The sequence below is a fragment of the Protopterus annectens genome, chromosome 3.part0 (assembly GCF_019279795.1).
Source record: "Protopterus annectens isolate FY-2018-M chromosome 3.part0, PAN1.0, whole genome shotgun sequence".
NCBI lineage: Eukaryota > Metazoa > Chordata > Ceratodontiformes > Protopteridae > Protopterus > Protopterus annectens.
Window position 1 is genome coordinate 78578653 of NC_056731.1, and position 25794 is coordinate 78604446.

Sequence of the window (25794 nt, forward strand, 5' to 3'; positions counted from 1 at the left end):
GAAATGGTTTGTAGATTTTATTATTTGCCTGTAAGCCTATGGTTCACCAACCATAAAAAGTGAAAGGATAGCCATGTTAACCCCCCCCCCCCAGTCTTGACTAGCTGTATTCGAGTGTTTAAACAGTCTTTAATTCATTGCATTATACATGGCTTGAAATTCAATGCTTTTAATGTCCAAGTATTCCCTGATGCAACATAATGACACATGCTTTTGCAAAACAGAGATAAACTACATGCACTGTATGACTTTCATGAACTTATCTTGTTGCGTCTTCAAAAAATGTCACAAGACTCAAAAGGAGAGATCTTCTCTTAACAAACATATATCAAGAAGGTGACAACATACTGCCAGTCAGACATTGTGATAAAAGATTTAGGTACGCTTGTTGATATCACCTTATGTTTTTGACCAGCATGATTTTCCAATAGTTAGAAAACTTTTCCACCTGGCTCATCTATTTATCTTCTCTAGATCCAAAGTAGTCCTATTTCCCCATCCCTCAGTTCTCATCGGATCAATTAAATAGCACAGTTTGGTCAACTGTTTAATGTTGAAAAGCTACAACCCTGTACAAGATTTTACAAAAGTTAATGGTCTGGCTAATGATTCAAAATTCATAGGACTAGGTATAGCGCAACTTTTGTGAATGGGTACCAATAAAGCCTATCTTCATATGCCACTGATTTGTTCATATATTAAAATTTAATTTAGAAGGATTGATAGACGTTTTGTTGTTTTCCTTGATCCTGTATAGGAATCCACTTGCTAAGTTGTTTAATCCCTCAGAGCTTGAGGTTTTAACTTTATTTGTGGCAGATGTAACAGTAGGAAAGCTTTTTGATGACATAAACAATAGACTAGCTAACTAGTTGCTTAATGGAAAGAGTGGACACCAAGTCCAAGGTTCATAGGTTCATAGGTGTGTACTAGGCTAATGGCCCAGGAGCTTATATAAGCCTAGCTCAAGAAGATTTCCTGACATCATGCCGCCCAAAGTTAGATCCCAGTAAGAAAAAAATGTCAGTATTGAGGATCAAGTCCAAACACTGAGGACAAACACAAAAAAAGACACAAAGGCAACACCGAAATGCTTTAATGGAACATTCATAATGGATATTAGCAGCTAAGTGGAGGCATAAAAACAAATTAACAAAAGAAATCATTGTTTGGGAGGCATGGACTACAAACTTAGGTCATTCAGCACATAAGATGGCAGGAACATTAATTGACATGTGGTGCTGGCAAGTGCTTCACCTGTATGATAATACATGGAGGTATCAAAGCAAGGTATAGCACAGGGAGCTAAACCAAGCCCAACCGACACATATATGTAGGCACACCATGAGGTCTGCTGCAACTGGATTCCGGAAACAACACCTCATGTATCTGTCTACCACATCTACATAGGCACACCATGAGGTCTGCTGCCACTGGAAGCCTGAAACAGCACCTCATGTATCCATCCACCACATCTACGTAGGCACACCATGAGGTCTGCTATCATTGGATCCCTGAAACACACCTCATGTATCTTCTTCACTATCTCAAGGTAGCCCATCCTGCTTGGACATAATAATCAGTTAATCAACCAGTCAATCAATCAATCTATCAATGTTCTTAAATCTAAGCACTTTACAAAAAAGGCATACATGGCAAATTAGAAAGGCAATAACAGATAAGTAAAATAAATAGCTTCTTATGTCTAATATTTAACAATTTTATTAAGTTATACAAGTTGAAAATACAAAGCTTAAGAACATTTTTATTAAAGTGATGGGCAGAACCAGAATCAGTCTATAATAAAATGCTACAATTAGCAATCAGTACACATCACTAAAATTACAAGAAACATGTTAGTTTTCTAGACATGAAGTAATTATTTACTTGTAGGCCCCTTTAAGATTAAAAGTCAGGCGACAATAAAGCAAATCTCTCTCCACAAAATGCTGAGTTACCTGATTTCACAGTTACATATTTCATATCAACAAAGACTTCTGAAATCGATACCTTTTGCCAGTGAACATGAGAAGGTGGAAGGGAACTTGTAGGCTTTATTTCTTTTCAATACCACTTGAAAAATAAATGGATAAAGATCTTCAAAGTAAACTTGCTACCACAAAAAAGGGTAAATGCACTCATAAGTAGTACAAAAGTCAGCAGTGACTATGGGACATTTCACTTGTTATCTTCAACTCTATGATGTGTTTAGTGAACTAGACAGAGACATAAGCATCCTATAAAAATACCTTTTTTTCAACAGCACTTTTAATAAGGTTTACTCAAAACAGAAAGAGAATGGACTTGTAAAACACTGCAATAAACAAGAAGATTGTAGTGATAGTCTTGCAAAAGGTAGCACGCTTGCCTTTGTGGCTGACAGTCCAGAAGACTGTGGGTTCTATTCCCACTCCAGGTGGTTGTATTACTGACACTGCAGTGCAGCATTAGAAAGCCCACAGTCCTGAGTATGTTATCCTTCAGATGAGACATTAAACTGAGAACCCATCTGCTGAACTAGTGATAGGCCAGTTGAATGTGAATCATACCACAATACCAATCAAAAAGAGTAGATGAGGTTCACCAATATCCTTGTCAGATTCAGTCCAGTGGTATAAATACTATCTTGTATTTTTTTTTCCTGTAAAGTGACCACTAGCTTTATGGGGCTAACTAGATCAACAAAGAATAAGTAAAATATTTAAATCTCTTGAGACAGATCAAAGAATTTAGTTAAAATTTGATTGATGTCTTCATAGTTAAGTAACATACACTGCATTACATATAACAGGGTAACAGTTGTTTGCAAATATTCACAGCAATGTATTTTTATAGATACTAATAGATAATAATATATACATCAACAGCTTACATTTGTAAATTTTAAATCTTCCCATGTTGAAGGTTAAATTTGTCCTTTTTGATTTTCTAGATTTAACCTAATCGGTTCATATGAGTGCACTAGGCAAATGACCACAATGGTCTTTTTAAGCCTAGCCATGCATCCCAAATATCTGACAAGTTTTGGTACTCTTGGTAAGTGTAAGCAGGGGCTTGCGGGATGAAACATTTAGAAGCAGGGACCTGGGAGATGAACCATTTACAGACTGCCTGCACCCATCAGAGACATAGGCACCAAATCAGGGATGAACTTCCTGTTCATTATCCAATTATCAAAGTTATACTTGAATTGGGTTAGGAAGGAACTCAGCTTCACATGGATGGGGAGCCTGTTCCAGAGAAGGGGTAATCTCTGAGATACATACCAGTCTTTCCAGCAAGTCCTATTTATATCATATGAAAAGCTTAAGCCTTTAGAACTGGTTATTCTGATGCTGTTTGTTTTGCAGATATGCAGGAGGTCCAACTTCATAAGGATTCCAAAGAGTGACAGTTTTTGCCAAGTAGCAGTTTCAAGAATCAGAGGTAAGAAAAGCAACAGCAAGGTAATACTGCTGGCAAAACAAGATCTAATCTAAAATTATACCATGACCCCCCCAAAACGTGCACGCTGATTGGCCAGCGTGCCCGTTGTAAATCGAGATATACTAATGGAAAAAGGTCCGGTTGCCCGGACTTTTTTCCATTAGTATAACTCGTTTTTTTAAAACACTGTCTCGCTATGTTAAAAGGGTTTAACATAGCGAGACAGCTTTAAAATAAGCAACGGAGATCTCCGTTGCTTATTTTAAAGCTGTCTCGCTATGTTAAACCCATTTAACATAGCGAGACAGTGTTTAAAAGCACGGAGAAAGCAAGATCTCCGTTGCTTTTTAGTGTCTCGCTATGTTAAATGAGTTTAACATAGCGAGACAGTTTAAAATAAGCAACGGAGATGTCCGCTGCTTATTTTAAAACTGTCTCGCTATGTTAAACTCATTTAACATAGCGAGACACTAAAAAAAAAGCAACGGAGATCTTGCTTTCTCCGTTGCTTTGCTCAACTCTGATGTACCGCGCAGGCGCAGTACATCAGAACTGCCGCTGATGCCAGACATCTGCGGAAGGGCAGTAAACAGGCATTATACTATGCCATTATTTAAGAAAAGTAACAGTTTCTTTTCTTAAATAATGTCATATAATAGCAATAACCACTTCTGGGTGTGGGTAATGCTAAATTTACCCAAGGTTGGCTTTGTTTGGTCCCTCGGGCTTCGCCCTCGGGACCAAACCACGCCAACCGTGGGTAAATTTAGCATTACCCACACCCAGGCGTGGGTTATTGCTATAGTAAGCCAGACCAGCCATGCAGAAAATATAGGTGCAAAACCATACAAGAATGGTAAAGAACTGCATAGTATAAAGATCATAATTAACTTTGTCGCAATGCACTTCAGCAATAAATTGAAGCAATATAATACAAAATGCCAGAGTGTAGCATACTACAGACATGTTAATGAAAAGAAACAAAACAAAAAAAAAAAAAACAAACAAAAAAAAAGTTTAGTGTAGTAATTAAATCTGTGAACACAACTGAAAACTGTATAACAACATAGGAAGGATAACACAGGAATAACATAATAAAGCAAAGTAAGTATTAAGTAGGAATAATTTAAAAAGTTAACCAGGGACATGACACATCTATTCAGTAGTATGTATACTGGTTTTGAATGGCACGATCTTTACACAATTTGGGCAATTACAGCACAGGCAAATAACTTGGTGTCTGTGACATGTGCCACAAATGAAATTAGTACCAGACATACTACACAGCAATGACATGACATGATTCTGATGAAGTTTATACATAATAAACGAAAGCACTAATCCATTGTTTATTGCATCATTTGGTGTATATTACTAGTTTATCGGTCGTACTATCTGTCGGAGTCTCTGTGGCCTGCAGTTTATCTTTGTTGTTTCTTAGAACACCACATTCATTTATAGAGTTTTTTTAGTCTTTTATTCTTTACTTGTACAAATTGCATGTGTTGGCTACATAACTTATTGATAATTAAGCAAATATTGTTTAGCATTTATATGAAAAGAGTACCTCTGTTAAAAGAAATGGAAATAAATAATTTACAATACCTATGTGTTGCCATGGTATTTGGGGTTTTCTTTTCAAATGGAGTTTTACAAAATGTAATGAAACTTCTGTTACCTCAGTGTTTGAATAACTGTGCTGTATCACATTCCTTTCTTTCTCAAGACCAATCTATTGATGAAGCAAATTCTTATAATACTCTAATATTAACTACTGTTGAGGTCTTCTGGCATTCTGCACATAAAGCACTATGAATACAAGAAGTGCTGTTTTTATGTTTACTCTGCATTTTAACCTGTTAGCATTTCTGAATTAAGTTAAGATGACAGACTGGCTGTCGTAATCTCCCTTATTATGCTACTGAAACATATCACATGTGATTAACTGAAAAATTGTAAGTTCAGGAATGAATAATTCAGCAACCTTTCATACACCAGTAGTGCATTAGATGCTAAATATAACCCAGAAATTGGAATGACTCAGCACAATCCTAAGAACATTTTAATCAGTTTCTTATCCAGCCTTCATTAACTGCACTTAAACCTGTAACTTTAGATGCAGCATAAGGAATTTTAATTGTTAGATAATAGCTAACTGGATACAGTTCTCAAGCAAATGGTTGTGGGCTTCAGTGCATGAACACGTGTAATCGCACAATTTCCTAATTTATTTTTACAGCAAAGACCACAGTGATTTTTTTTTTCTTTTCTGTTTCAGATTTCTTATACACAGCTGTGCAGCAGTTTATAACATGGGAATTTATTTGCTTTTATCAAAATAAACCTCAGCATGACATTCACATTTATAAAAATAGACCAGTCAGGATTAATTACTATATATTTGCAGGGCAAATTCCTTGAAGCAGCAGATTCTTCTCATTCTTTTTCATGTTGTGCTCAGGAGAACAAATATATATATAAATATGTGTGTGTGTGTGTGTGTGTGTGTGTATGTGTGTATAAAACGTGTGAACACCAGTAAATTAAAGTATTTAATGCCAGTTTACCAACACGTCTGGTTAGAGTATTTTCATACACTTACTTCAAAACAGAAATGAGAGACCTAAACAACAGACAAGGCTTTCTACATGCATTAACATTTGTAATTAAATTGTGACAGTAACTGTGTCTAAAACGATTGTTCTTATGATCTGCACAGCTGCAGTATGTGGCTGTAGAACTGTGTGAATTGAAGTTGTGATCATGTTTTGTGGGGTAAAAAAAGGACAGTATTGAAAACACAATACCCAGACAGCCATAAGTTGTCCAGACTGACACAGGTAGTTCCTGTAAACCAGGTCTCTAGAACTCACAAATGTACTGTGGGGCATTGAGACACAGAAGGTTAAAGTGCTGACTATAACCCAGACAATGTGGGACCAGGTAGTGACCTGGATGTTAGCAGAGCCAGAGAGAGAGAGAGATGGCACAAGTGACTGAACAATACCAGATCACTCATCTTAGGTGTGAGTGAGACAGCTCAACTAACTCCAGTGTTGGCAACTAATGCAGAATATGGGCTGGGAACATGCCACTTTCACACTGTAGTCTATATATTAATTATTTGAGACTGAGCAGGTGCACAGGAAAAGGTGTATCATGCCCTCATGTCTACAGCTGCATGTGGAAGAACCAAGATAGGTTTATGCCCCAAAAATCAATCAGAAAGTCCCTTAACGCCTTTATACCTAATGGTTAATTGTCTTTCACTCCAGTAAGTAGTAGACAATGGACATGGCCATAGCAAAGAATGTGTGATATTCAGCAGGCACAGGGGAATAAAATGCCAGAAAAATGTAACATCATTAAGATTGACTGATTTTATAGAAATATAACAAAAGAAAACATGTATTTGCTAATTAATTTCTTTTCTTGTGTCATACTCTCTCACTTCATCTAACCATTCTTATCCCTGGCATGAAACCAGTAACCTTGTAATTTTTTCACTTATTTTATTATTTGTACCTCAGGATTACAGCTATGCTTGTTATTTATCAAAGCACTTTCATTCTTTTTAACAGTACCTCCATCTGGAAAATCTTCCACATTATTCCACTTCACAAAGGGGGAAACTCCACTGAACTATCAAACTACAGACCTATAGTTATCCTATATCCCTTGGCCAAAATAATGGAAAAATGTATACATAAGCATATTTAACTCATCTTATTCAGAATGCTCTCCTAGCCCCATCCCAGCACGGATTTAGATCTGCCCATAGTACAACCACAGCCTTTCTCTCCTTTTCTCACACAATAAATCAAAACCATAATCACAACAAGCTCTCTTCAGCCCTCTTTCTTGACCTAACCAAAGCATTCAATATGGTGAATCACCACCTACTCCTAGACACACTGAAATCACTTTGCCTAGACAACCTAGTAGTCAACTGGTTCCACTCTTACCTGCATGGCAGACAACAAGCTGTACTATGGAAAGACAATCTATCCCCCCTTGTAACAGTCACCTTTGGTGTCTCCCAAAGATCTATATTAGGCACCCTCCTTTTCTTCATATTCATTAATGACCTACCCAAAGTTATCCCAGATGCAACATGTATTCAGTATGCAGATGACTCTACTCTTATCTGCTCTGCCACCACCCCCACAGAACAACAATCCCTATCCCAAATCACCTTCAACAAAGTAGAAGACTGGCTCAATAGTTGCAGTGTCCTATTGAACCCAAATAAAACAAAACTATTACTTTTCTCCCCTACCCATAAGTTCACATAACCACTTATTCAATCTCATCTAACAATGGCACCATAATTTCTCCAGAACCTTGTATGAAGCTATTTGGTGTAATCATCGATAATAATCTGAAGTATGATGCTCATATAGACAAAACCATCAAAACAGTTAACAAAAAACTCGGCTCCTCGTATAGGATTAAACAATTCCTAACCCCATCTATCAGAACTGCTATAGCTTGAACACATCTCCTATCGCCCCTTCTCTACGCCTCACCCATCTTTGTAAACAAATTTTCTAGCTGCTATAACAATATAGCTAGATTTGCCACAGGCGCAGCCTAGACCCATCACTGTCAAAACCTTCAAACACTACACTGGCTAGAACTACCCAATCAACTCCAGTATAACCAACTCATAGTTATTCATAAAATCCTCTACCAACCTAACAGTACACCCATTCTGACAAATATTATCACCCCCTATAACTTATCACCCTTCCGCTCATCCAACAGAATGCTAGTACAATCTGCCAAAGCCAACAACTCAGCCAGAGAATCATTATTCTCCAACTCTGCTGGTAAAAAAATGGAACTCACTCCCCGCAGACCTTACCACTACATCCTCCTTATCCCAATTCAAAATATCCCTAAAGAAACACCTAAACATGCATTGGCTATGCCCATGTCTAAACCCAGACTAACCCAATAAAAGCATAGCACACATAGGAGAAATACCCAATAATAATAACTTCCTGAACCTATAAGTATAATCTTTCTAAACCTTTCTCTACCCAGAATACTTACACTTCTCAACAACCATTAAGAGCTAATTATAAGGATGGGGTCCTGTTATCCTAGCCATTCTAAGGCTATGTTTTAACCCTTTCACGTGTAATTTCTAACAATTTCCCTTCTTAACTAACCACCTTTTATCTTGTTTGTCATCCTTAAAATCAATCTGTATAAACATTTCATTCTATACACTTCAGTGCTGTTAAATGATTTGTGTACATAGTTCATTCTATAAACTTTCAGTGCTGCTAAATTTCAATGTAAACATGACTATACATTGTCACTTGTTTTTAAATTTGTACATTTTTAAATTTTTTAAATTCAGTGTAAACATGACTATACATTGTCACTTGATTTTAAATTTGCAAATTTTTTAAATTTTAAACTTCAATGTACCCATGACTATATATTGTCACTTATTTTTTTGCACATGTAGAGCTTTTCTCCCTGGGCCTCCGCTGAAAATGGACATGTATCCAATCGGACTCTCCCGGTTACCAAATGTAAAATAAATAAAAAAAAAAAATTATAAAGTATGCACAGTCTGGTATAAATGATAGGTAGGACCAATGACTAGTTTCACTTAAGCTGTAATAAAATATAGTTGGGGTATTTATTTATTCAGTTATATTTGTTCTATTTCTTATCTCATCTAGAACATTGATTTTTAAAATGGTGATATCTGTAGAGAGTTTAAAAGAATAAACTGCAGAAAAACATGTTTTTCATCATATTTTAATGAAAACAGCAGAGTTCAGCAGGTTCAGTTGATAGCCATTACCAACTTGCAGAACCCCAACTCAGCTGCAACAACATATACCTTTCTTCAGTTTCAACAGAAATTCTTCCCTGTCCCACAGCAAATTTTCAAATGCAACAAAGAACACTGGCTATTAAGCTCTGCTCAAACTTGGGAACAATGCATGCTCTTCCTGGAGACACTACTCTATATACCTTAGCTAAAGAAATCAGGGATAAAAACAGCTATTCCAAAAGCAAACTACTTGCTCTTCTAGGCAAATCCAAACATTTATGGCAGGAAGTAAATCTTCTCACAAGCCAAAAATTCACAGATCCCTCCAACACACCCATCAGCATTTAAACCTCTCAAGGCCAACTCTCAGCCTCTGATTTTCTCAAGGAATTCAGCCACATACCTAGTACCACAACCTCTGTCTCTCACCCAGCTCACAAAGGCAACCTCCTTTTTTCCACCTCTTCTGTTTTTAGAAAATTACTCTCAATGAACCTGACTTCCTGCTAGAGAAGATAACCCTGGATGCACCCCTGGAGCAGAGAACCTTCTCTCTTGGTTTATATCACTCTACAAAGACTTCCTCGCCACACCTCTTCTCCATGTTTATAACCTCTGCTTAACTCAAAATGCAATGCCAGACATATGGAAAACTGGTCTTGTTAAACCCTTTCACAAACAGCCTCAGACGTTAAATGCCTCCCATTTACTTCCTTTCTCCATCCTCCCTACACTTGAGAAAATACTTGAAAAACTAATCTCCAACTGACTGTCTAGTTACCTCCAAAAGTGCTACCTTCTCATTCTTAAACAGCATGGATTCTGGACTGGCCAGAGCACAATGACAGCACTACGGTCATTTACAGATGAGATACTTGTCAACATGGATAAAGAGAACCTTTCAAATCCTCTTTTCATTGAACCTCACCAAAGCTTTTGTTCTTATTAACAGTTTCCTGTTCCTTCACTCTCTCTAAGAAATCAGAGTTAGCCACAATACTATCGTCTAGTTTCAACATTTCATAACGAATAGGTATTTCAGAGTCAAAATATGCCTATCCTTATCACGTCCAACACCCCTTATCAGAGGAGCGCCTTGGGGATTCATATTCACCTCATGGTTGTTTTCAATCTTTATTGACAAGCTATCTTTTGACCTCCCTAACCTTATCACTCTTTATGCTGCTGACATTGTTATCCTTTGATCCAATCCCTTACACTCAGCTATTCAAACCCAGCTTCAGTCTGACCTTCACCCCCTTATTTCTTGGTTGGCTAAACAAGCATTACCTACTTCTAACCCCTCCAAACCAAAAAGTATGATATTTAGAACCTCATGAAAGCTGAAAAAACTGCTAAAAATCTCCACATTGCAGACCTCAGTAGTTCCCCAAAAGAAACAATGATGTAATTTTAAATACTTAGGTTTGTGCCTAGAACAGTAACATAACTCACAAAGCCACATTGAAAACAGCAGGAAAAAGCTCAACACCCTTTTATTTTGGTCCTGGAAAATATCTCACTTTCTATCCAAACTAACTAGAGTTCAATAATCAAAGAATTCCTCCATGGTCAATTAGAAAACAGGCTCCCCTTCATAGCCACAGCCTATTAAAAAATAATCCATTCTACAGACCATTGAAAACAAAATATGTGAATTGATTTCAACCTTCCCTCCCCAGGAATGCCACTTCATCACCCTCACCAAAGCCAAATGGCTAATACTTTCCTAAAATGTTGACCTACTCCTATGGTCTTTTCTTTTCAAATTTCTTCAGCCAGGTGCCTTCTCACTTCTATTGGCCAGACTACATTATAAAGCCACCCCCTACAACCTCCATTAGCTCTCCCAATCAACTCTTTCACTCCAGACACTCCAAATCAAACTTCTCTGTACCGACCATTCCTTCTCCATTCTTGCACACAAACTCTAGCAGTCCCCCACCCCTTCACCTAAAAGAGGTCTCACCTTTCCCATGTTCAGACCTCAACTCATAAGACACATCCATCAAAAATATGACTTCAAATACTTTTCCAGTGGACCACTAGACACATAACCTAATAACCTCCTCATCTGCATCACTCTTATTTCAATCCCTGTTCTCACCTGCTGCCCTCCCCCATCATTTTTACTACTAAAATTATTTTACATTTGCTTTTTCTACTCTGTTAATAATATTTACATATTGTCTCAATTGTCTGTTGGATTACCTTACTTCTGTAATAACTCTGTGAATTTGTTCTGTTTTATGTTTTTTGTAAACTTTTTCACCTGGGCTATGCCTGAAAATAGTGTATTGTGATCAGTGTACTATCATGGTAAAAAAATAAATATATAATTAAATAAATAAATAACAGTTCTTTAATCATTTCAAATTGCAGTAGCAGTTCCAGAGCTCATTATATTCTTAGAAACTCCCACATCTAAGTGGAGTATAGGAGTCATTCTCCTTCAACTTAGAAAAGCATCTCATCAAATTATATGAAAATTACTGTTCATGCCAGTCAACAGTATATAGGATCATGGGATCACAGTATCCTAGGAGGTTACTAGGCAAACAGCCCCAGGACCCTTATAAGCACAGCCAACTTCAACCCATGTTCCCAAGGGTGTCTGGTTCAAGTGGACACTAAAATCAGTACCTATTGCTCTTGTCCAAGAGATACACAGGTGGAACTCCCCAGGGGAATTTTTGGTTACCAATCCAGTCATCCAAATTGAGCTTATATAGGGCTAATGAGGGGCTTTGTTTAACAAGAATAGGAAGCTTGTTCCAAAGGTAGGGCAACCTCTGTGAGAAAAGTCTGTCTCTACAGCAAGTTCTGTTGATTTCACACACCAGGTAAAGGTCCTTTGAGGTAGTGACCCTTGTGCCATTTGACTTGTGAATGTGCAGCATTTCCATCAAAGCTGGGTCAGAAATTGCTCTATATGCAAGGCACAGGTCACCTCTGAGTAGTCTGTATGACACAGAGTAAAGTTACAATGATTTTAGTCTGTCCACATAAGACAGATCTTGAAGACCCTGAATTCTCTTTGTAAGGAACATTTGTGGTCTCTCCAACTGCTGCAAGTGTTTGGAAAGGAACAAACCAAAGGGAGTGTTGTACTCTATCATTGACCTGATGAGGGAAGAGTACGGGGGTTTCTAACCTCTTTTTTTTTTCTGGAGGCAATGCCCTTACATATGAGATAAGCAATATAAAATGGGTCTATATTATAATCTTGAAGGTTTAAAACTTCGAATCACTAAAGATCGAACTTTAGTGATCGAAGTCTTAAACAATCAAAACAAAAAAATGCTAAATTAAAAAAAAAATAAATAAATAGTGTGTAGATAGGGGGGCAAGCCCCCCTGCACCCCTACACACCCGTACTTAAATATACCAACTCCGAGAATGCACTACATTGAAGTAAACATAAATTTCCCCCTACGGAGATTTTCCATTTAACCGTTTGATGTAGTGCATTTTTGCTATTCTTGTGTCAACAATATCGTATTTGATATTGTCAGACTTTGAGATTATAATATAGACCCATATAAAATGCCCTTCTTACCACTGTGGAGTCATGGTGATCGAAGTTAAGATTGCTGTCAACCTGTGTGGCCAGATCTCTCACCACTGTCTGTGTGGTTAGGCTATTGCTATTGATGTGGTAGTTTGCAGGAACATCACCCTTGCTGAAGGGGATAATAATGCATTTTTACATTAAGTTTAAGACCATGACCTTAGCACCAGTCATTAGTCCGTGTAAGACCTTCTTGCAGGATGTTGACATTGCTAGGGGTTTCAATGATCGCCCCCAGTTTACAGTCATAAGCAAACTTTCTCAGCCACAGTCCTTTAGTTTTAGCCTGTACTTCAGAGAAGTAGATTCCAAACAATAGGGGTCCCAGAACCGATCCCAGTGGAACACCACTGGTTATGGGTCTGCTGGGGGAGGTGGAGTCCCCTATTTTGACTGTTCTATCAGTTAGTCAGTCAGTTTGCAACCCACCTGACAATATATGGGTTGATACCTAGCTGGGTGAGTTTATCAATGATACTTGAGTGAGGGATTGTGTCAAAGGCCTTTGCTAAGTCTAGGTAGGCAGTATGCACAGATTTGCCCTCATCAAGGGCTTTGGTGACTGTCTTGAAGAAGTTCGCCAAGTTTAACAGGCATGACCTCCCCTTGCCAAAGCCAAACTGGTTGGGGTCAAACATTTGGAGGTCTCCTATATCTTTGATAATAAGGTCCATGATGATTTGACCCATGTCCTTATAGACAAGACTGGTCAGGCTAATAGTCTATAGTTTCCAGGGTTTGTGGATTCACCCCCTTTGTGCAAAGGGATGATGGCAGCAGTTTTCAATTTCACTGGGAAAAAGCCAATGCTTAGGCTGTGATTGAAAAGCATACTCAGTGGTGATGCTAATTCATGTTTTAACCCATGTAGAACACAGCTCGGAATGTTGTCTGGTCCCATAGAGTCTTTGTTCTTGGCCTTGGAGAGGGCATTTAAGACCTGGTCCTCGGAGATACTAGGCAGGGCACAGGTGTTTGGGATCTTTTGAGGTATTTGTCGTGGGGACAAGGGAGTGAAGTTTTCACTGATCCTGTCAGACAGCAGGTTTGCTATATCCACAGTTTCTATATATGTACTACCACTAACTACAAGTTTAGTGCAAATCTGGGCCTTACCTTTGAGGTTACAGATGTAACTAAAGAATGCCTTGCGGCTATCCTTAGCTAGGAAAGCTAATTTGGATGTGTAGTTAGCTTTGGAGGACTTCACTAGGAGTCTTATTTGCTTATTTAAGTTGAGGAGGGAGTGTTTCCAGTTTTGAGACCATTCCTTCCTGCTCTTAGACAGCAATTTCTTTCTCTTATTGTATAGCCTACTAATGGCAGTTGTCCAGCAGGCAGGTTTGTTTTTCCTTGAAGATCTTGCTTTGGTTCTAGCAGGTACGGCAGAGTCAATACAATTATGTAGGTGTTTGTATAAAGCATTTGTGTATAACTCAGCACAGGTGTCTGTTCCACCAGTGGGGGAGAGGCTATGAAGCTATTTATGCTGTCATATAAGAGGTTGTAATTGGCCTTGGAGAAGTTTTTCAGTGTAGTTGTTGGTAAGGGAGGGTCTTTTGTTATAGTTACTTATAGCAAGTCTGATTTGTGGTCAGATCTTACCAGGGATGGCCACAGACTGGGAATGGTGCAGCGGTCTCCCATGTTGGTGAGCATCAGGTCCATGATGTTTGAACCACCTGTGGGTGTGTCAACCAGCTGGTCAAGGGCATTGGAGTTAACAAAGTCCAGAAGCCTTTGAGAAGTGAGTTAGAACATGTATAATGTACCCAGTCTATGGGAAAATGGGAAAATGTGTTGGCTGTCTTCAATACTTGGCCCTCAAAATTCCATCAGAAAAATATGATGGGCAGAATTTTTTTGACATGACCTATAACTGAGGCAAACAAAACTGTGGGTACAATTCTACTGAAAGCATTTGTTCTTTATGTCAGTGCCTGCTCTGTAGTACTCCGCTGTTTCACTGTGATGACTATATGTTTATGAATGCAGAATTATGTAATATTATAACAGCATAACCTGAGCAATGTTGATATTACCTAGTAGTGAGATGATTGTACTAAAAAATAATTTGATGCTGATACCGTAGTGAAGAATAATTCTAATCAAAGTATTACCACAGCCAATGCATGTCATGATGCAGTCCTCTGGTTACTGCATAATATAAAACAGAGGTTTAATTAATGTCAAGATGCTCCAATATTTTAATCAAAGCCCTAGGTTTTATTTTGCACAAAATGGTAGTTCCATAAGAGCAATGTTAGCAGTTCACTCATCATGAAAATGCAGACTTTCTCTAGGCACTAGACACAATGCATAATGCAATATATTCATTCTTATAATAGCTATGCTTTACAATAGGCTTAAAGGAGCATGACTGCAATACATATTCACAGTGCGTACAGAGTCAGACAGCTCCACATGACTCATTAGCACAAGGTAAAAATAGAATTAACACCTGTCATTAGCAGCTCCACAAAATGTTAACACAAGACTACAAAGCTTCTCATTAGGCACTTCATTCAAATAATGGAGGACCCACATTTAAAATTAATAATGCATAATGCCAGTATCAGTATAAACAGGAGAGTTCTGATACAAAAGCAGAACATTTGCGCATGATGAGCGGGCAATGTGATTGTATGCTATAATGCATCACAGTGGTCCGCATGAGTACTATGTGTGGTCCGCATGAGTACTATGTGTTAAAAACTTGGTAGAACAGAAATACCAGTGGACATTGTTGAACAGAATGAAAACATTGCCAGAAAATAAAACTCTGATTGGTACACACTTTTCCCAAGATAAGTGAACCCAAGTATCACTCTTCATGGCTGTAAGTTCTGAAAATGCAAATATAGAAAATCCCAGTGCTCAGTAAGGACCTTAAATCAATTAGAACTATGATAAAACAGTCACTGAGGTCAACTGCAAAAAGCCTGAACTTCATATGATTTTGTAACGACGATCAGTTAATGTCAAATATTTGTTTATATCATTGTGATACTATTGCATTATGGTGTAATGGAATGAGGGTGTGGTAGCAGAGGATACAAGTAAATGGTCTAAGAAATAACAAGACATATACACACATGCACACACAGTGAATTTTCAGTCATGTAAATGAAATAAAATGCTCAGTGCCTACATTTGTTTATTACCTCTGACTATTGAATGAGTATATGCCAAAATGAAGACCATAATAGCCTGTGTTGCTTTTCCTATAATCATTTATATCCACAACTGGATTTGAACTGTAGATTTACAACAGCTTCCTGGTGCTAAGGCATTCCATATTACTATAACATCCACAAGCAGTAGTATACTAAATCATATATGTTATCGCAAAAAAGAAAGTGATGTTTTCCCTCTGCCTTTACTTGGCTATTGCTTCTTACTATGAACAATGCATAATACTTATTGTCAAAAAATTAAGTCTGTAATGCTTTATGTTGATTTTCCATTATAATCTTTTTCTAAGCATAATGAGGCATCACAGGTGTTACAGTCTCAGATGATAAAATGCTCCTAATTACTGTATCTTTCATAAGCAAATATTGCATCAAATGGTTTTAGTAATAAGGTAAGACAAAGTGAAACATTTATTTGCCCATATTTTGCTAATAATTTTCTCTCCATTACTTATCAAAAATAAAATCTTTGAAAGCATATGACTGCAAGCTTTTACTCATGATAATCTATTTGTGCAGTATACATTTTTATAATTAAAAATGTATCCATTTGCTTATAAGTTCATAAGTTCATAGATTAGTACTAAGCTAACTGCCCTTGCGAGCCATTTTAAGTCTAGCCAATTATCCCTAGTGAGACTCAAACCATGCACCTTGTGCTTGTAAGGCAAACACCTTAACCATTAGGCCACCCTCCCAACCCGCTTAGCCATTACTTCTCACTATTGGGCTCATGAGAGCAAACTTAAAAAAAATCATGAGCATAATGTTCAATACTGCACCTCTGTGATCACTTTTTTTCTTTAGAGGCATATCATCAAAGTATAATTAATGCAAACCCCAAATGCTAAGATCTATAGCACTACAGCACCAACATAAATGACTATGTTAAATTATATTCTCAATCAGAAACACAATGGTGTGTGTTGTAAACTCATGGTCATTATATTTCATAGACACAGTTTTACAGCATGAATGTAAATTGCATTTGCTACAGGTTTCACTGTACTGCAACATAAATATGCAAATATTTTACCGTATGATATGTTTAATTATGTAAAACAAAGAGAAATGTTCCAGTTGTATATTTGACAAATACTGCTAAATGCCAGGTATCAGGGAACTGTAGTTTTGAAAAATTCATGATCATAGTGATATATGCTGCTTCCCATAATCACTGTTTTTTTACAAGCAAAACTCCTTGCCATAAACACAAACACACACACACACACACACACACACACACACACACACACACACGCACACACACAGTAGCATAACATACCCATGTCAGCACTGCTTCAAATGATATTGATATTGCATAACATAAACTGAAATATTAATTTTGCTTATAACTGGCTATTAATTCTCTCTGTTAAGTATGCATAGATGTGACTATCAAAAAATTAAGATAATAATGCTATAAGTTGTTCTCTTAAGTTCATTATTTTTCTGTACAGCATTTGTGGTGGAGAATTAATACAGCCTTCAGATACAAAGGAATTCCACAGTTCTATCACAACCACATACAAACACTCTTATCAAATATTTTAATTATGTAAAATAAAGTGAAATATTTATTTTGTTTATGTTTAGCTACTACTAATTAAACGTGAAAGCATAAGGAAAATATTTCTGTATGTTGCATTCTCTTAATCATCTTTTTCTTGCATTACATCTTTTTATTCCTTCAAAAACAGGACTTATATAGTAAGAATAAATGAACTGAACATATGGAAAACTATATTCCATGCAAACACAGAATCAGCATTTTTTGTAATCATAAAAAATAAAGCAAAAAATTTCTCTCTAACATTCATGCCTATTACTTCTTAAAAACATTCATAAGAAAATTGTCTTTGTTAAAGAATAAGAAGCACAAATACCATTCCCATGATCCTCTTGATCATCTCTTCCACAAGTATATTTATATGATATAATCAATACAGCATGCAGATGCTTAGGAGTTCCACAACTCTGCAATCATATACAACTATATAAAGTATTTATTTTGCTTATATTTTGTTATTACTTCTCACTAGCAAGAAACAAGGAATATTGCTCCTCAACAAACAATGACCTCATTGCTGTACATTGCTTCCTGCGGTCATCTTTTTATAAGTGTATCCGTGCAGCAGAATTGATGCATTATCCATATAGTAAAGTGTTCCACAGTACTATAATATCTGCATGCAGCACTGTCCCACAGAGTTCAGTGCTGAGACTTATACTTTTTAATGCTGCCTTTTCAACCATGCCAAGATGTAGAAATTTGTGGACCTGTCAGTATGCAGGTAGCTGTAAAGTGGGATTTGTTACACAAAACAATAAAGATTTTGAATAATTAAATGCCTACACACACACACACACACACACACACACACACACACACACACACACACACACTCACACACACATATATATGTGGGTCACTTCAGAACACTGAAATACCAGAAAAGAGAATTATGCAAAACAGATCAGTGATTACACATTTCTCTGTCTTTGGTCCAAACAGTCAGACTGTCCTGGTGTTAATGAAAATCTGTGATTGGCAAGCATAGGGTTTATCTGCATTTGGTGAACATTGCTTTGACTATTTTGCATTTGCTGCTGACAGAATTTAATAAAGTCTGGTCAGTTTGATTCCTGGAACTTAAAAAAAAAAACACCTCCAGCCTTAGTTCCTCAGGTGTTACAATGGTTTATTAGCTACCGAGATAATGCAAAGACATAGAGTTACATGAATTTCCCTCCATTTTGGAGTGTAATATGAATGTAGTAAGTGTAGCTTTGAACTTAACCCATGTCCAAAACCTCCCTTTCCAAAACATCAGAACTGTCTTCCTATACTGGCCTGTGCCCTCCTCAATGCACTTAGCATCAGAAACAAGCTAGACTAAATAAGTGAAACAAAAAGAACCACACTGCCAGGTAAAGCACTCTCCTCAAAAATACCAAATCAGCAAACAAAAAGGCAATGAGTGCACCATGAACCGAAGTTAAAAAACAAAGTAGAATGAATTAATCCAAAAGGTCTTCTTAATAGATAAAATCCACGTTTATTGGAGACAACAATGGAACTGCAGCAGATAGCAAGTATTAAGTGCTTTCGCGTTGTTACCCAACGCTTCATCAGACATAAAGAGAATGTTAAGCTCTCCCTTTTTGACAATCAGCTGTTTAAAAAGGGAGAGCTTAACATTCTCTTTATGTCTGATGAAGCGTTGGGTAACAACGCGAAAGCGCTTACTACTTGCTATCTGCTGCAGTTCCATTGTTGTCTCCAATAAACGTGGATTTTATCTATTAAGAAGACCTTTTGGATTAATTCATTCTACTTTGTTTTTTAACTTCGGTTCATGGTGCACTCATTGCCTTTTTGTTTGCTGATAGACTAAATAAGTGCTTTTATTTCTTAGCACAACCCAGGCATCCTAGCAGTCACAGAATCCTCAGTCCAAAAGATTCCCTCAACAGTATATCAATAATGCCAAATCAGGCAAATGATCAGATGGAGGCTCTCTAATTATGTACAGAAAAGCCTAATGCCAAAAGTCATTGCCCAAGGAAACTCATCCTCAGAGTCCAGTCTTAACTGGATTTCCTAAAACTTCAAACTCACAAAGGCAAACAACTTCTGATTGCTACAGCATATCTACCACCTGCTGCTTCCCTAAATAAATTCATATCACTTACCACTAACATCCTTAATAGCTATCCCAAACATAATAACATAATCATTCTAGGGGATGTCAGTCATAATTATATTGGCACTCATTCATTTGATATGGGTACTTTCTTAGCAGACCTAGGTCTCCTACATTTCATAAAAAAGTCAGCAAGACCTTACCTCAGGTCCTCCAAACATTCCCTACAGGACCAGATCATTACAAACATATCATACTCCATCTCCAACATAAACAATCCACCACCATCACTAAGTGACCACTGCCTAATCACTTTTACAATTGTCATCCATCCTGTAAAACTACCACCAATATTAAAAGCCTTCAGAAACTGGAGTAGCACAAGTATAGACAAACACAGAACCTTTCTCACAGCCCACATCTGGAACCATATACTCTCCTTATATGACCCTAATACAGCAGCTGTTAAGTCTAATCAACTTTATACTCCGACTGCAATATAAATTGTTCCCATTTATCCATTTGCTTTATAAATCCATCAAATCTGAATTGCTATCCACTGAACTCAAACATCTTTTAACTCGAAGGGATGAAGCATAGCAAAAATGGAAACAGACCCCCGTAACTGACAACTCTTTTATAGTGTTGTGTAACTTAGCCAAGAAATTCACCATGTGACAAAAAATCAATTTCCAAACAAAGAAACAAATTACCCTCTCACATTCTCCCAATCAGTTTTGGAAAGGGGTTACCTTTCTTACTGGAAGAAAACCTCCTCATGATGCCCTGGCTACAAACATCATTCAATGTGGTCCAGTAAAATTTTCTCCAGATTTCCTTAAAGAATTTAACAATTGAACATCCATAAACTCTAGACCTCCCACAGATTATGCATTGCCCACCCCACCACCTGATATCTCAATGTCTGTTAGCTGCAAAACAGGACTTCAACCCAGGATAGATAATTCCTGTAGCAGAAGGTGCTTCTAGTTGTGTACAAATGAGTTATTATGTTGTATTCAGCCAGTCTGATGTTTTGATACGAAACAAAGTAGGAAATGAAAACTCACAAATGAGGCAGAGCAGCTAAGAATTTAAGTAATTTGCCTGGGTTTAATCAAATAGAGAATTACCCCATGAATGGGGATTTAACTGGCTTTACTTATTCACTAGTCTTGTTTAGTGGGGGAAGGATTTTTTAAAGGTGTTACATTTAATGAATGCAGAAAAGGAGATCAGCATGAACTCAGATGTCCAATAATCTTTATATCATATTTTAATGTATGTTGTGTTATGTACAATGATCTGTCAATGTCCCTGTGAGTACTCAGAGAAAGGAATATAAACCAAAGACACTTGCAGTAGCAAATGATTCCCGATCAGATACATTGCAATAACTGCATTGGGATATGTGCCCTTTTAGCTACAAAGTAAAATGGGCCATAAGGGCAGCTAGCCTAATACTTACATATGAACCTATGAAGTATGTTAAGAGTCACATGTGTAAAGTTTTGAGGTCCCAGAGAAACAACCCATGTCCAGTCCAGTTTCATGACGTATTACTTTCAAAGGCCTGGAAGTTTAATATTACATAGGATGGTATGACCTTTTGTAGTTTAAGCTATGATTCTGTATTAGCAATGCTATGCAGCTGTAGAAAACAGTTTACAGTGGAATGAATTTAGTATTTTAACAATATTAATTTAAGCCATATTAATTTATTGTTGTAAGGCTTTCTGAAAATTGGGGACAAGGTTAGATTTTATGTTCTTTTGTCTAATAATGATCATTACAATAAATACTATTGTTCTTTGTGCTTGAAGTTGCTCCCTCTCCCCATCAGTTCATTTACATTATCCTCTTTATACCTTCTATCTTTGTTACCTAGCAGAGGAAAGAGATTGTCATAACTGTGTCCCCATATTTAAGCAATGGAAAAAAGTTGATGGGTAATAGAGGTTCAAGAAAGGGGTACAGCTGATGAGGGAATGCACCCAAACAATAAATGAATGACTTTATTTATGCCTTTAAAGTTCTAGTAATTTATGGCTACAGACTGTCCTTGGGCTAAAACTCCTGGCCTGTGTAGTATGTTTCCTGACTTATTTATGCAGTACCATTACAGTGCATGTGTGCTGTGTAATAAATAAAAGTATCAAGTATTCCAAAACAAATTATTTAAATGCTGCATATAATAATAAAACATTTTGCTGAAGTCAGGCTCAGTACATTCCTGTCTCTTAATGTCAAAATCAGTAGCTAATAATTCTAGATTAATTAATGTGGGAAGGTACATAAAATTACTTCTTTAACACAGTTAAATTTACTGTTCTGTATTATCAGAGTTGAGAGAGCAATTTTCTCAAATACAAAAGATATCAGTGTGACAATATCTTTAAATTAGCAATAAAAAATGGATTGATATCACTGTTAAATGTTTACAGCTGTAAAACAAATCAGTTTCACCAGCTCTATAATCTCCTTGCTCATAAAGCAGATCAAGAGGCTCTTGAAGGATTTCAAAAAACTCACAATAACCTTTATTTTTAAATAAAGGAAGTTTGTAAAGAACTAAGAAGAAACACATACCTACAGGTCACAGTATTAAAAAACACAGAATTCTTTCACACTGAGATAAGTTACAAGCTGCTTCTTTTAGTCCAGGGTTTTAGTCCCTGAGCCTTCACTTTCCACTCTGCGACTCTAAGCAAGCCACTTAATTAGACAATGTTCCCAGACTATGTTTGAAAAAGATGCATGTGGCTCAATGTTCTACGCTAGAAGAATACAATAAATAAATAAATACATCCAAGTCCATTCTTGATAGTTTGCAGCATGAGAAATGCATGCACTTGTTGAGAAGAAATTAAACTAGGTAAGAAGATGCTGTACAAACTTTACATCATTTGCTAGGCACTCCTTGCTCACAAGGGAGAATACGATCACAACACTGAAGATCCAGGAATTGCACGACAGTAACTCTATCATCTGCACTCTTCATGCTACAAACATCCCCAACACTATATCTAACAATCCATCTGGCTCTTTTAACTTACAGCAACTCAGTGTATCTACCATAAAAGCACTGCTTCAAAACCTAAAGCCTGCCTCCTTAGCATCAGATCTCCTCTCACCTGAATAACTTCAAATAGCTCCTAAAACTATCTGTTGCTATACTGATCAGCAAATCCATAACTATTCTGGAAAAATAGTACATAATACCAATTTATAGAGGAAAAAATACTACAAAAGTGTGTACAGAAAGAATTACTATTCCACCACACTACAAACAATCTTCTGTCTCCTCCCAGCATGACTTTTCTCCAGGGTATAGTTTGGAAACTGTCCTATTATGCTTATTAACAATATTTATCAAAGTAAAAAAAAAAAAAGAGAGAGAGAAAGGGCTCTGTACCACAATCATGTTTTTACACCTATCTAAGGCTTTTGACACTTTTCATACCAACTCCTTCTCCAGAATCTTGTTGAACTAGACCTTAGATCCAATACGTTAACCTGATTTAAGAATTATCTATCTACCCAAGCCATCCACTGGTCACAAACACTCTTCAATTTTTCTCCGAATAACAACAGGTGAAATCTTAAGACATACCTATGAGTCATCACCAAGTCTGTAATCATGTGTCGTTAGTATGATGGTGCTTCATCATGGTGAATTTCATTGCCATGTGTTTTGTGAGGCAGCAGTACATTTTTTCTTCACTGTTTTGTGACCATGGAGTTTGTATATATACTTTTATGGTGTGTGGTGGGTGCAGGTTTGCTTGCCCTCCTGCAAAAATAAAAAAGTTTTTGGTGTTCTTTATATTTTTTCAGCTCACCGTTTTTCAGTATATAATTTGCAATGAACCTTGAGCCAAAAGACAGCACTTTGCATATGAATAGGTACATAAATCAAATCTCAAGCATCTCAAAGAATACTGCCATCATTGAACAAGTCATCCAGGCCAACTTCCATGAGTTATTGTTTACCATATTTGCAATGCGATTCCAGGACAAAGTTATTTTTTTCATATTCCTTTTTTCCAATTGTACCCCAAGGGAGCATCAGAGTCTATAAGAGCATTTGCAGCTCCAAAAAATATGGAGCAGATCAGCATTGTGATTGGTATAGTGGGTAGAGAGGGGAGAGGAGGAGGGATAGATTTTAGAAAGTATGGCAGGGGTGAGATATGCATTGTTTAAGATCATAAGTTGGGTATAGTTAAGTTTTTAAGGTGATTAAGTTTCAATGAGAATTGAATAGCTTGGGAGATTTGGTTAGAGGTAATGGATGGGATCTTGCTCTTTCCAGTAGTTTGAAACCATTTGATCATTTTGGGTTCATATAGAAAGAATACGTTTGCATGAATTAGAAAACATTTTCTTCTTAAGTAAGAGGTGGTTCCATATGGATTTGCAGGTTTTAATATCATTTAGATTTAGAGAGGTATCTTCCAAGGTATTATGACAGAGTTCAAGGAATTGTCTCAAGATGATTGTATAACTTTTGGATAGAGACATGTGAAGTCTTATTTTGGATAGTGAATTATTTCTGAGAGGAAAGAGATTTGCTATAGTTAACTCTCTGATAAAGGGGTATTTATCCAGGTTGATCAGTTTGTTGTTCAATCTATGGTTGAGGTTGAGGTGGAATATTTGCAGGGTATTAAAAGCAATGGACAGTTTTTGAGACTTGAAAATGTTCTGAGGAATAGTTATTTTATGTTTAATGGTTGACAGTAATTTGAAGTTTTTTAAGTTTTCTGTATTCAGAAAGGGGAGAGCTTTGGGGTTAAAGCTGAATTTTTTGATATAGTTATAGTATAATTTTACCTGTGTAGGACACCAGGTAGATGAACTGGGGGCATAATCAGACAGATATTGTTACTGTCTTGTTACCATTGATAATAGCGTAATAAAGTTTGACATCAGGTAGACTTAAATCACCCTTGTCTTTTGGGAGAGTTAGTCTATTATAGCTAATTCTAATTTATTTGGGGGACCACAGGAATTTGGAGAAAGATGTGTGGAGAGTTTTAAAAAAATGGTTGTGAATTATTATGTTAGAGGCATTGAAAACATACTGTAGACAAGGTAGAATGTTCATTTTGATTATAGCAGTTTTGGCAAGAAGTGGGAGGTGTAATTTTGCCCATCTGTTCAAATTTTTTTTTGGATGTTAGATCATAGTTTGAAGATATTTGAATAGCTTTGTATGGGGTCTTGGTGAAAGGAAATCTCGAGATACTGTAGAGAATCATTAATTTTTATTTGAGAGGGGGCTAGGCAGCTAGGTAGTCGGCAAAAAGGGTTCTGGGGAAAAATGGTGGATTTCTCTAAGTTTAGTTTATAGTTGGAAAATTTTGAGTATTTATCTATGGTTTCTAGTATTTTTGGAAGGTCAGAATTGGGGAGGGAGTAACAGAGTTTAAGGTCATCAGCAAAGACTGAGAATGAAATTTTAGTATTGAAGAGGGTGGGAATCTGATGAAAGTTATTTTGGGTGATTTACAGGAAAAGAGATTCAATATAGAGGTTAAATAGGTAGGGCAACATTGGACACCCTTGTCTAGCTCCATTTTTAATGTCAATTTCAGAAGAAAGGTTGTTGTTGATTTGTTAGATAGTGTGGGCATTAGATTATAGAGTTTTAATAAATTGTATGAATGCTGGAGGAAAGTTGAATATAGGGACAGTAGATAGGAGGAATTCCACATTCAATCTGTCAAAGACTTTAGCGGCATTGATACCCAGAGTATATATAGGGTTATGATTAGTGGTGGAATGGGTTAAAAGGGCATCAAGGAGAAGAGTGTGGTCAAAGTTTTGTCTATTCTGAGTGAACCCTGATTGTTCAGTGGAGATAATGGTAGAGATAATAGGTTTAATTATGTTATCTAGGCTAGAAGCATAGATCTTCATGTTGAGGTTAATAAGAGCAATGAACCTATAATTCCAAGGGTTTTTAAGATCCGAGTTGAATTTAGGGATGAAAATCATTTTGCAGGCTTTTAAGTGTAAATCTTTAATTCCATTATGAGTAATGTAAGTAAATAGGTGGAGAAGGAAAATAGATATTTTTTGACTCAAAGCTTTGTAGAATTCTGCGGTAAAGCCACCCGGGCCCAGGGCATTATTGGACTTAAGCTTGGT